Below are 12,954 nucleotides of genomic sequence, written 5' to 3'. Positions count from 1 at the left end.
GAGCGACGACCGCAAGCTCATGCTCCTCATCGTTGCCGTTTGTGGGACCAAAGTGCCCGCAGATGCGCTCCTACTTGCAACGGCGCGCGCCCACTTCGAGCTTGGAGAGCCGCAACAATACTCGGAGTGGGTCCTTGGCTCGGGCTCCGGTTGAGCCTCGACGAGGACGGGGACGAATATGACGATGGGGCCAACGTCATTGACGGAGATGATGGCGCCCAAGGCGCTAGATCCACGCCGCTCACCATGACAAGAGTCGGCGGCGCCACGGGAAGCGCCAGATCTACCGCGGGAGCTGCCAGGCCATGCCTTCTGCGGGAGGAGGATGCACCGGTTGTTGCAGCTCGGCACGGGGGGAGTTTGTTGTGTTTGTGTGCATATCAGGTCGAAAGATCCCCGTCCGCTAGCACGTTCAACCAAAAGTTGCATTCCGGCGCAGTGACATTGTCGAGGGGGAGGCAAAGACTATTGTTTTGATGGTGTGGACGCCTCGCCACGGTGAGGATACAATGCCGCATGGTGTCCATCCTACGAACCGCCAATGGAATCTGAGGGGGCAGCCGCGCCATTAATGGCAGGTAGTTAGTGGGCACGTCCCCTATCATCGGTCATTATTTGTGCGCGGTGCTGCATGTATAGGTCACACGCTGCTTCAAAACCTGGTTATGGTGCAAGGAGGAAGAAGATGAAGTGTCCCTCTTGTGCCGGCGGTTGTGTTTAGAGCGAACCCCAACAAATGCCTCCATAGCCTCCATACTTGGAGGCTACAAGGTCATTTTTGGAGCTAGGTCCATCAATTTTGACGATTGCGACACATGACGACTTTGCTAGAGTTGCTTTGGAATCTTTATCCATTTTTTATATTTACAAGATGTTTGTACGTCATTTTTTATCTAGTATATCAAAATAGTTTATCCCGGTACTTCTATTTATCTCAACATGGACACATGCCACATCATCAAGGATTCAAATGAACATGTATGCATGCATGGAAAAAAAATCAATTATTAGAATTAGCAGTTTTACTTACTCTGACTCTATGTCCCCCTTAGTGAAATATTAATCCGCAAATTATTAACAAATAAAAATATATCTTAAATTCAATATTTAATAATTATTTTTAATTTTGTCCATATATTATTAACCCGAATATTCATGTTTCATACAAGCAAATCTCATTGAATATATTGCAATCGATTCCCGCGGCAACACGCAGCGTATCATCTTGTTTACACAAAGCGAAGTGCATGTACTGCTATAATCCAGCCACAATGAAATAAGCGGGCGTCTTCTTCAATTCGTGGATAATTCTATGGTGCTTCTTTTTTACAAAAAGAACTAAAAAACAAAATTATGTTGTCTTCGGAGCAGATGGATGTTTCCACCGGCTGTTGTATTTGGATAGGAAAACCAGGTTCCCAACAGCAACTTGCACGTGGTTCATGGATCCCCGCAGACCAGACGGAAACTGTGTTCCCCAAATCACATTCCGAAGTTCTTTTTCCTAATAAAAGAACTGAAAAGGAGATGCAGTGGCATTTTGTCTCGAGGTCGGCAGGGTAGCACCGCGTTGCCGAATGATGTTGGGTGCAACTCCTCTTGACCTAGCTTCCGAGTACCAACGCATGCTCTCACACTTGGTCCATGGGAGCTAAGCCGTACCACACTACCACGAGGTGTTACACTTACACACAATGTTAGGCGTAGGGTAGGTCCGTGATGGACGAACTTTTCCGGTTTATTCCACCTCCGGGCTTTAGTACGTCTCCGTGTATCCTTTTCGGGACATGATGCAAGTGGTCCTGAAAAAGCGCGAGGAAAATTTGTGACACGTTTCATCAAGTGGTCAGGCTTTCCGAAAACTAGTGGACTGTCCCACACACTTTTGCGCTGCTACATTATAGTACAAAAAATTGAGTTATTTTGCGAGGTAATAGCACCCAGGTATCCTAACTTGCACACAATGTGATGATTTAGTCTCAAAGTTGCAAAACTAAACCAAACCATACCTCAACTTGCACCCAATGTGATGTTTTAGTCCCAGGCCAATCGCAGCTCGCCAATTGGCTGCCAAGTGGCTGGGCCGGTCAGCGCACGGATTTTCTCACAAAACCCCCTGCGTTTCGCTGAATCAACCCGGCGAGCAGCCAGTAGAAGTAGTCGAGGTGCGCGCGGTTGAGGTTGTTGGAGAACCAGCTGGCGCCGCCCTTCTTGGTGGCGCCGTCGATGGCGGAGATGAGGAAGCTGCTCAGGAAGTGGCCCACCCCGAAGATGCTGAGGAAGAAGGCCAGCCCCAGGCTGCGCAGCGCGTCGGGGACCTGGTCGTAGAAGAACTCCTGCAGCCCGATCATGGCGAACACGTCCGACAGCCCGAACAGCACGTACTGCGGCACCATCCACCACAGGCTCATCGGCAGCGCCGCCTTGGGGTCGTCCACGAGGCCGGCCTCCCTCGCCACGCCCAACCGCCTCGCCTCCACCAGCGCCGCCACCACCATGGCCACCAGGGCGAGGACCAGCCCGGTGCCGATCCTCTACAGCATGGTGATGCCCGAGGACAGGCGCGTGAACCGCCGCGCCGCCGGCACGAAGAGCCGGTCGTAGACTGGGATGAAGGTGATGATGGTCAGGCTGATGAACGTCTGCAGCGCCGCCGGCGGCACGCGGAAGGTGGCGCCGATCCGCCGGTCCAGCGTCGCCGCCTGCTTCGTGAAGAAGGTCGACGACTGGGAGAAGATGACGACATAGATGATGCACGTCGCCCAGATGGGGAACAGCCGCAGCAGGCCCCGAACTTCCTCCCGGTGCTCCGCGTTGAACTCACCATCCTCGCCCACGAGAGTACTGCTTGTCTAAACAACAGATCAACCACATTCAAAGTTAGCACTGTATGTAAGCCTGACAAGATCATACATTCAGAATTCTCATGGCCAAATTGCAGATTTCAAACGAGAAATGATGGATGATGAGTGATCATACTTGGCGCATTGGCTGGACTTGGAGCCTTTGAGGAGCGTGACGAAGGCCCTGGCGAGGCGGGCGAAGGGGCTGGACTGGGTGGAGGTGTAGTAGCGATACCGGTGGGTGCCGAGCAGGAACATGGCGAGCGCGAAGACCATGACGAGGCAGGGGATGCCGAAGCCGAGGCCCCAGCCGATGTTGTCCTGGATGTAGCTGGAGGCCATGGTGGTGGCGGCGGTGCCGGAGCACATGCCGAAGTACCACCAGTTGAAGAAGGAGCTCCGGGAGACGGACTCCTCGGGGTGGTGCTGGTCGAACTGGTCGTCGCCGAACGCCTGCGCGCACGGCTTGTGCTCGACCTCCGCCAGCGCCACCAGGTAGAGCGAGACGTAGAAGATGGTCACCTGCACCGGCGACGACGAGCACGCGCCCGAGAGCGAGGTGAAGCTAGTGCACCCGTCCGAGTGGAACACCGGGAGCCCCGAGGACAAGGTCAGCATGCCCATGCTCTGGAATGGCAACCCAGCTGTCAGTGGTCAGTCGGACGCACTTCTCTGTCAGTGGAAGTGCGCAGGCTTGATTGGGGGAGGGCGGACAGAAAGGGGTTCGTTCACGGAGCACTTTTTATGTCAAAAGGGGTATTTTTACGGGAGGGGAAAAGTGGGCTGACCACGACGAAGAGGACGGAGGCGAGCACGATGGTGCGGAACCGCCTGAGCCAGGCGTCGGTGATGCAGGCGACCAGCAGCGGCAGCATCATGGCGACGCCGCTCCACGCGTTCATCGCCGCGGCGGCGCCGGCGGTGGACTCCCCCAGCGGGCCCGTCAGGTAGCTGATGAAGTTGGCCGACACCCTGTGGTACGCGAACCGCTCCGCGATCTCCACACCCTTCAATTCCAAACGACACAGAAAAGACCCAAATTAAGGCCACCCCTCGATTGATAATCATCCATGTACTGGATCGGGGGCCGGACGTACCGAGGACGAACATGGCGCCGGACCATCGGCCGGTGGATGTTGGAAATATGCCCTAGAGGCAATAATAAATTGGTTATTATTATTCCTTGTTCATGATAATCGTTTATTATCCATGCTATAATTGTATTGATAGGAAACTCAGATACATGTGTGGGTACATAGACAACACCATGTCCCTAGTAAGCCTCTAATTGACTAGCTCGTTGATCAACAGATGGTCACGGTTTCCTGACTATGGACATTGGATGTCGTTGATAACGGGATCACATCATTAGAAGAATGATGTGATGGACAAGACCCAATCCTAAGCCTAGCACAAAGATCGTAGTTCGTATGCTAAAGCTTTTCTAATGTCAAGTATCATTTCCTTAGACCATGAGATTGTGCAACTCACGGATACCGTAGGAATGCTTTGGGTGTACCAAACGTCACAACGTAACTGGTGGCTATAAAGGTGCACTACAGGTATCTCCGAAAGTGTCTGTTGGGTTGGCACGAATCGAGACTGGGATTTGTCACTCCGTGTAAACGGAGAGGTATCTCTGGGCCCACTCGGTAGGACATCATCATATGTGCACAATGTGACCAAGGGGTTGATCACGGGATGATGTGTTACAGAACGAGTAAAGAGACTTGCCGATAACGAGATTGAACAAGGTATCGAGATACCGACGATCGAATCTCGGGCAAGTACAATACCGCTAGACAAAGGGAATTGTATATGGGATCGATTGAGTCCTTGACATCGTGGTTCATCCGATAAGATCATCATGGAACATGTGGGAGCCAACATGGGTATCCAGATCCCGCTGTTGGTTATTGACTGGAGAACGTCTCGGTCATGTCTGCATGGTTCCCGAACCCGTAGGGTCTACACACTTAAGGTTCGATGACGCTAGGGTTATAAAGGAAGTTTGTATGTGGTTACCAAATGTTGTTCGGAGTCCCGGATGAGATCCCGGACGTCACGAGGAGTTCCGGAATGGTCCGGAGGTAAAGATTTATATATGGGAAGTCCTGTTTTGGTCACCGGAAAGGTTTCGGATTCTTCCGGTAACGTACCGGGACCACCGGGAGGGTCCCGGGGGTCCACCAAGTGGGGCCACCAACCCCGGAGGGCTGCATGGGCCAAGTGTGGGAGGGAACCAGCCCCAGGTGGGCTGGTGCACCCCCCAGAAGGGGCCCAAGGCGCAAGGGAGAGTGGGAGGGGGCAAACCCTAGGGCAGATGGGCCCTAAGGCCCACCCCAGGCGCGCCTCCCCTCTCTCCCCCTCTGGCCGCCACCCAGATGGCATCTGGGGGCTGCCGCCACCCTTGGGGAGGGAACCCTAGAGGGAGCGCAGCCCCCTCCCCTCCCCCTATAAATACTTGAGGCCTAGGGGGCTGCCCAATACATGAGAACCTCTCCCTCTTGGCGCAGCCCTACCTCTCTTACTCCTCCTCTCCCGCGGTGCTTGGCGAAGCCCTGCTGGACTACCACGCTCCTCCATCACCACCACGCTGTTGTGCTGCTGCTGGATGGAGTCTTCCTCAACCTCTCCCTCTCTCCTTGCTGGATCAAGGCATGGGAGACGTCACCGGGATGTACGTGTGTTGAACGCGGAGGTGCCGTCCGTTCGGCACTAGGATCTTCGGTGATTTGGATCACGATGAGTATGACTCCTTCAACCCCGTTCTCTTGAACGCTTCCGCTTAGCGATCTACAAGGGTATGTAGATGCACTCTCCTTCCCCTCGTTGCTGGTTTCTCCATAGATAGATCTTGGTGACACGTAGGAAAATTTTGAATTTCTGCTACGTTCCCCAACAGTGGTATCAGAGCCATGTTTATTGCGTAGATTCTTTGCACGAGTAGAACACAAAGTAGTTGTGGGCGTTGATGTTGTTCAATATGCTTACCGTTACTAGTCCAATCTTGTTTCGACGGTATTGTGGGATGAAGCGGCCCGGACCGACCTTACACGTACTCTTACGTGAGACAGGTTCCACCGACTGACATGCACTTGGTGCATAAGGTGGCTAGCGGGTGCCAGTCTCTCCCACTTTAGTCGGAACGGATTCAATGAAAAGGGTCCTTATGAAGGGTAAATAGCAATTGGCATATCACGTTGTGGTTTTGCGTAGGTAAGATACGTTCTTGCTAGAAACCCATAGCAGCCATGTAAAACATGCAAACAACAATTACAGGACGTCTAACTTGTTTTTGCAGGGTATGCTATGTGATGTGATATGGCCAAAAAGAATGTGATGAATGATATGTGATGTATGAGATTGATCATGTTCTTGTAATAGGAATCACGACTTGCATGTCGATGAGTATGACAACCGGCAGGAGCCATAGGAGTTGTCTTTATTTATTGTATGACCTGCGTGTCATTGAACAACGCCATGTAATTACTTTACTTTATTGCTAACCGGTAGCCATAGTAGTAGAAGTAATAAGTTGGCGAGACAACTTCACGGAGACACGATGATGGAGATCATGATGATGGAGATCATGGTGTCATGCCGGTGACGATGATGATCATGGAGCCCCGAAGATGGAGATCAATGGAGCTATATGATATTGGCCATATCATGTCACTACTATATAATTGCATGTGATGTTTATTATGTTTATGCATCTTGTTTACTTAGAACGACGGTAGTAAATAAGATGATCCCTTACAACAATTTCAAGAAGTGTTCTCCCCTAACTGTGCACCGTTGCTAAAGTTCGTCGCTTCTAAGCACCACGTGATGATCGGGTGTGATGGATTCTTACGTTCACATACAACGGGTGTAAGACATATTTACACACGCGAAACACTTAGGGTTAACTTGACGAGCCTAGCATGTACACACATGGCCTCGGAACACAGAGACCGAAAGGTCGAGCATGAGTCGTATAGTAGATACGATCAACATGAAGATGTTCACCGATGATGACGAGTCCGTCTCACGTGATGATCGGACACGGCCTAGTTGACTCGGATCATGTAATCACTTAGATGACTAGAGGGATGTCTATCTGAGTGGGAGTTCATAAGATGAACTAATTATCCTGAACATAGTCAAATGATCTTTGCAAATTATGTCGTAAGCTCGCGCTTTAGTTCCACTGTTTAGATATGTTCCTAGAGCAAATATAGTTGAAAGTTGACAGCAGCAATTATGCGGACAGTAGAAAGCTTATGTCCTTAATGCACCGCTCAGTGTGCTGAACCCCAAACGTCGTTTGTGGATGTTGCAAACATCGGACATACACGTTTTGATAACTACGTGATGGTTCAGTTAAACGGTTTAGAGTTGAGGCACCAAAGACGTTTTCGAAACGTCGCGGAACATATGAGATGTTTTGAGGGCTGAAATTGGGATTTCAGGCTCGCGCCCACGTCAAGAGGTATAAGACCTCCGACGATTTTCTTAGCCTGCAAACTAAGGGAGAAAAGCTCAATCGTTGAGCTTGTGCTCAGATTGTCTGAGTGCAACAATCACTTGAATCGAGTGGGAGTTAATCTTCCAGATGAGATAGTGATGGTTCTCCAAAGTCATTGCCACCAAGCTGCTAGAGCTTTGTGATGAACTATAACATATCAGGGATAGATATGATGATCCTTGAGGTATTCACGATGTTTGACACCGCGAAAGTAGAAATCAAGAAGGAGCATCAATTGTTGATGGTTGGTGAAACCACCAGTTTCAAGAAGGGCAAGGGCAAGAAGGGATACTTCATGAAACGGCAAATCAGCTGCTGCTCTAGTGAAGAAACCCAAGGTTGAACCCAAACCCGAGACTAAGTGCTTCTGTGATAAGGGGAATAGTCACTAGAGCGGAATTACCCTAGATACTTGGTAGATGAGAAGGCTGGCAAGGTCGATAGAAGTATATTGGATATACATTATGTTAATGTGTACTTTACTAGTACTCCTAGTAGCACCAGGGTATTAGATACCGGTTCGGTTGCTAAGTGTTAGTAACTCGAAATAAAAGAGCTACGGAATAAACGGAGACTAGCTAAAGGTGAGCTGACGATATGTGTTGGAAGTGTTTCCAAGTTTGATGTGATCAAACATCGCACGCTCCCTCTACCATCAAGATTAGTATTAAACCTGAATAATTGTCATTTGGTGTTTGCGTTGAGCATAGACATGATTGGAATATGTCTATCACAATACGGTTATTCATTTAAGGAGAATAATGGTTACTCTATTTATTTGAATAATACCTTCAATGGTCTTGCACCTAAAGGAATGGTTTATTGAATCTCGATCGTAGTGATACACATTTTCATGCCAAAAATTATAAGATAGTAATGATAGTACCACTTACTTGTGGCACTGCCATGTAAGTCATATTGGTATAAAACGCATGAAGAAGCTCCATGTTGATGGATCTTTGGACTCACTCATTTTTGAAAAGTTTGAGACATGCGAACCATGTCTATTGGTGCATACGCATGAAGAAACTCCATGTAGATGGATCATTTAGACTCACTTGATTTTGAATCACTTGAGATATGCAAATCATACCACATGGACAAGATGACTGAAAAGCCTCGGTTTCAGTAAGATAGAACTAGATAGCAACTTGTTGGAAATAACACATTTTGATGTGTGCAGTCCAATGAGTGTTGAGGCATGCAGTGAATATCGTTATGTTCTTACTTCACAGATGATTCGAGTAGATGTTGAGTATATTTACTTGATGAAACACAAGTCTGAATTATTGAATGGTTCAAGTAATTTCAGAGTGAAGTTTAAGATCTTCGTGACAAGAGGATAGAATGTCTATGATATGATCATAGAGATGAATATCTGAGTTACGAGTTTTGGCACACAATTAAGACATTGTGGAAATTGTTTCACAATTAATCCCGCCTGGAACACCATAGTGTGATGGTGTGTCCGAACATCATAGTAGCACCCTATTGGATATGGTGCGTACCTTGATGTCTCTTATCGAATTACCACTATCTTTCATGGTTTAGGCATTAGAGACAACCGCACTCAATTTAATAGGGTACCACGTAATTCCGTTGAGACGACACCGTTTGGAGAAACCTAAGTTGTCGTTTCTTAAAAGTTTGGGGCTGCGACGCTTATGTGAAAAACTTTCAGGTTGATAAGCTCGAACCCAAAGCGGATAAAATGCATCTTCATAGGACACCCAAAACAGTTGGGTATACCTCCTAATTCAGATCCGAAAGCAATAGGGATTGTTTCTTGAATTGGGTCCTTTCTCGAGGAAAAGTTTGTCTCGAAGAATTGAGTGGGAGGATGGTGGAGACTTGATGAGGTTATTGAACCGTCACTTCAACCAGTGTGTAGCAGGGCATAGGAAGTTGTTCCTGTGGCACCTACACCAATTGAAGTAGAAGCTTATGATAGTGATCATGAAGTTTTGGATCAAGTCACTACCGTACCTCGTAGGGTGACAAGGATGCGTACCACTTCAGAGTGGCACAGTAATCCTGTCTTAAAGGTCATGTTGCTAGAGAACAATGAACCTACGAGCTATGGAGAAGCGATGGTGGGCCCATACTCCGACAAATGGTTAGAAGCCATGAAATCCGAGATAGGATCCATGTATCAAAACAAAGCATGGACTTTGGTGGACTTGCCCGATGATCGGCAAGCCATTGAGACAAATGGATCTTTAAGAAGAAGACAGACGTGGACGGTAATGTCACCGTCTATGAAGCTCGACTTGTGGCGAAGAGTTTTTCACAAGTTCAAGGAGTTGACTACGATGAGATTTTCTCATCTGTAGTGATGCTTAAGTCCGTCGGAATCATGTTAGCATTAGCTGCATTTATGAAATCTGGCAGATGGATGTCAAAATGAGTTTCCTTACCAGTTTTGTAAGGAAAGGTTGTATGTGATACAATCAGAAAGGTTTTGTCGATCCTAAGGATGCTAAAAGGTATGCTAGCTCCAGGGATCCTTCCATGGACTGGAGTAAGCATCTCGGAGTTGGAATGTGCACTTTGATAAGATGATCAAAGATTTTAGGTTTATACAAAGTTTATGAGAAACTTGTATTTCCAAAGAAGTGAGTGGGAGCACTATAGAATTTCTGATGAGTATATGTTGTTGACATATTGATGATCAGAAATGATGTAGAATTTTCTGTAAAGCATATAGGGTTATTTGAAAAGTGTTTTTTCAATAGAAAACCTGGATTAAGCTGCTTGAACATTGAGCATCAAGATCTATAAGTATAGATCAAAACGCTTAATGGTACTTTCAAATGAGCACATACCTTGACATGATCTTGAAGGTGTTCAAGATGGATCAGTCAAAGAAGGAGTTCTTGCCTGAGTTGTAAGGTATGAAGTTAAGAGTTAAAGCTCGACCACGGCAGAAGAGAGAGAAATGACGAATGTCGTCCCCTATGCTTCAGACGTAGGCTCTATAGTATGCTATGCTGTGTACCACATTGGAAGTGTGCCTTGCCATGAGTTAGTCAAGGGGTACAAGAATGATCCAGGAATGGATCATTGGACAGCGGTCAAAATTGTCCTTGGAGTAAATAAGGACATGTTTCTCGATTATGGAGGTGATAAAGAGTTCGGCGTAAAGGGTTACGTCGATGCAAGCTTTAACACCTATCCGAGTGACTCTGAGTAGCAAACCGGATACGTATAGTGGAGCGACCATTTGGAATAGCTCCAAGTGGAGCGTGGAAGCAGCATTTACAATATGACCTAGAGATTTGTGAACTACATACGGATCTGAATGTTGCAGATCCGTTGACTAAAACCTCTCTCACAAGCAAAACATGATCAAAACCCCAGAACTCATTGAGTCTTAATCACATGGTGATGTGAACTAGTTTAGTGACACTAGTAAACTCTTTGGATGTTGGTCACATGGCGATGTGACCTATCAGTGTTAATCACATAGCGATGTGAACTAGATTATTGACTCTAGTGCAAGTGGGAGACTGTTGGAAATATGCCCTAGAGGCAATAATAAATTGGTTATTATTATTCATTGTTCAAGATAATCATTTATTATCCATGCTATAATTGTATTGATAGGAAACTCAGATACATGTGTGGGTACGTAGACAACACCATGTCCCTAGTAAGCCTCTAATTGACTAGCTCGTTGATCAACAGATGGTCATGGTTTCCTGACCATGGACATTGGATGTCATTGATAACGGGATCACATCATTAGAAGAATGATGTGATGGACAAGACCCAATCCTAAGCCTAGCACAAAGATCGTAGTTCGTATGCTAAAGCTTTTCTAATGTCAAGTATCATTTCCTTAGACCATGAGATTGTGCAACTCACGGATACCGTAGGAATGCTTTGGGTGTACCAAACGTCACAACGTAATTGGGTGGCTATAAAGGTGCACTACAAGTATCTCCGAAAGTGTCTGTTGGGTTGGCACGAATCGAGACTGGGATTTGTCACTCCGTGTAAACGGGGAGGTATCTCTGGGCCCACTCGGTAGGACATCATCATAATGTGCACAATGTGACCAAGGGGTTGATCATGGGATGATGTGTTACGGAACGAGTAAAGAGACTTGCCGGTAACGAGATTGAACAAGGTATCGAGATACCGACGATCGAATCTCGGGCAAGTACAATACCGCTAGACAAAGGGAATTGTATACGGGATCGATTGAGTCCTTGACATCGTGGTTCATCCGATGAGATCATCGTGGAACATGTGGGAGCCAACATGGGTATCCAGATCCCGCTGTTGGTTATTGACCGGAGAACGTCTCGGTCATGTCTGCATGGTTCCCGAACCCGTAGGGTCTACACACTTAAGGTTCGATGATGCTAGGGTTATAAAGGAAGTTTGTATGTGGTTACCGAATGTTGTTCGGAGTCCCGGATGAGATCCCGAACGTCACGAGGAGTTCCGGAATGGTCCGGAGGTAAAGATTTATATATGGGAAGTCCTGTTTTGGTCACCGGAAAGGTTTCGGGTTTTTCCGGTAACGTACCGGGACCACCGGGAGGGTCCCGGGGGTCCACCAAGTGGGGCCACCAACCCCGGAGGGCTGCATGGGCCAAGTGTGGGAGGGAACCAGCCCCAGGTGGGCTGGTGCGCCCCCCACAAGGGCCCAAGGCGCAAGGGAGAGTGGGAGGGGGCAAACCCTAGGGCAGATGGGCCCTAAGGCCCACCCCAGGCGCGCCTCCCCTCTCTCCCCCTCTGGCCGCCACCCAGATGGCATCTGGGGGCTGCCGCCACCCTTGGGGAGGGAACCCTAGAGGGAGCGCAGCCCCCTCCCCTCCCCCTATAAATACTTGAGGCCTAGGGGGCTGCCCAATACATGAGAACCTCTCCCTCTTGGCGCAGCCCTACCTCTCTTACTCCTCCTCTCCCGCGGTGCTTGGCGAAGCCCTGCTGGACTACCACGCTCCTCCATCACCACCACGCTGTTGTGCTGCTGCTGGATGGAGTCTTCCTCAACCTCTCCCTCTCTCCTTGCTGGATCAAGGCGTGGGAGACGTCACCGGGATGTACGTGTGTTGAACGCGGAGGTGCCGTCCGTTCGGCACTAGGATCTTCGGTGATTTGGATCACGATGAGTATGACTCCTTCAACCCCGTTCTCTTGAACGCTTCCGCTTAGCGATCTACAAGGGTATGTAGATGCACTCTCCTTCCCCTCGTTGCTGGTTTCTCCATAGATAGATCTTGGTGACACGTAGGAAAATTTTGAATTTCTGCTACGTTCCCCAACAGTGGAGGCGCGCGGGGCGGGCCGCCTCAGAAGTCCACGACGCCGGGCACGGCATCGTCGGTCCGGGGCAGGAGGAGGGCGCGGGTGGCGTCCATTCTTGTTCAGTTGGGTCTGGTCAATTGCGTGTGCGTGCCGACAAATCTTCAGTTGGAAGGGGCTACACAAAGGATAATGCGACGGGGGTCGAGCCGGGTATCATATACCGTGGCGGCTGGCTGGGGTACAGTACGGGATCAGGGCAGCGCGCAGCACGACGGGCGGGCTCGGACAAGGAGGTACACGATACGGTGCCATCTGCCCTTTGCCCTTCGCTTTTCT

General features: G+C 48.8%; 1 pseudogene; it reads right to left on the bottom strand.

Annotated features, from left to right (window-relative positions):
• Positions 1 to 2,087: 2,087 nt before the first annotated feature.
• LOC119292488 lies at positions 2,088 to 12,731 on the bottom strand (annotated as a pseudogene).
• Between the last annotated feature and the right edge of the window lie 223 nt (positions 12,732 to 12,954).

This window comes from Triticum dicoccoides, chromosome 4B (assembly GCF_002162155.2).
Source record: "Triticum dicoccoides isolate Atlit2015 ecotype Zavitan chromosome 4B, WEW_v2.0, whole genome shotgun sequence".
Classification (NCBI taxonomy): domain Eukaryota; kingdom Viridiplantae; phylum Streptophyta; class Magnoliopsida; order Poales; family Poaceae; genus Triticum; species Triticum dicoccoides.
Note: the sequence above shows the minus strand (reverse complement) of the source record. Positions and strands in the feature narration are given on the sequence as shown.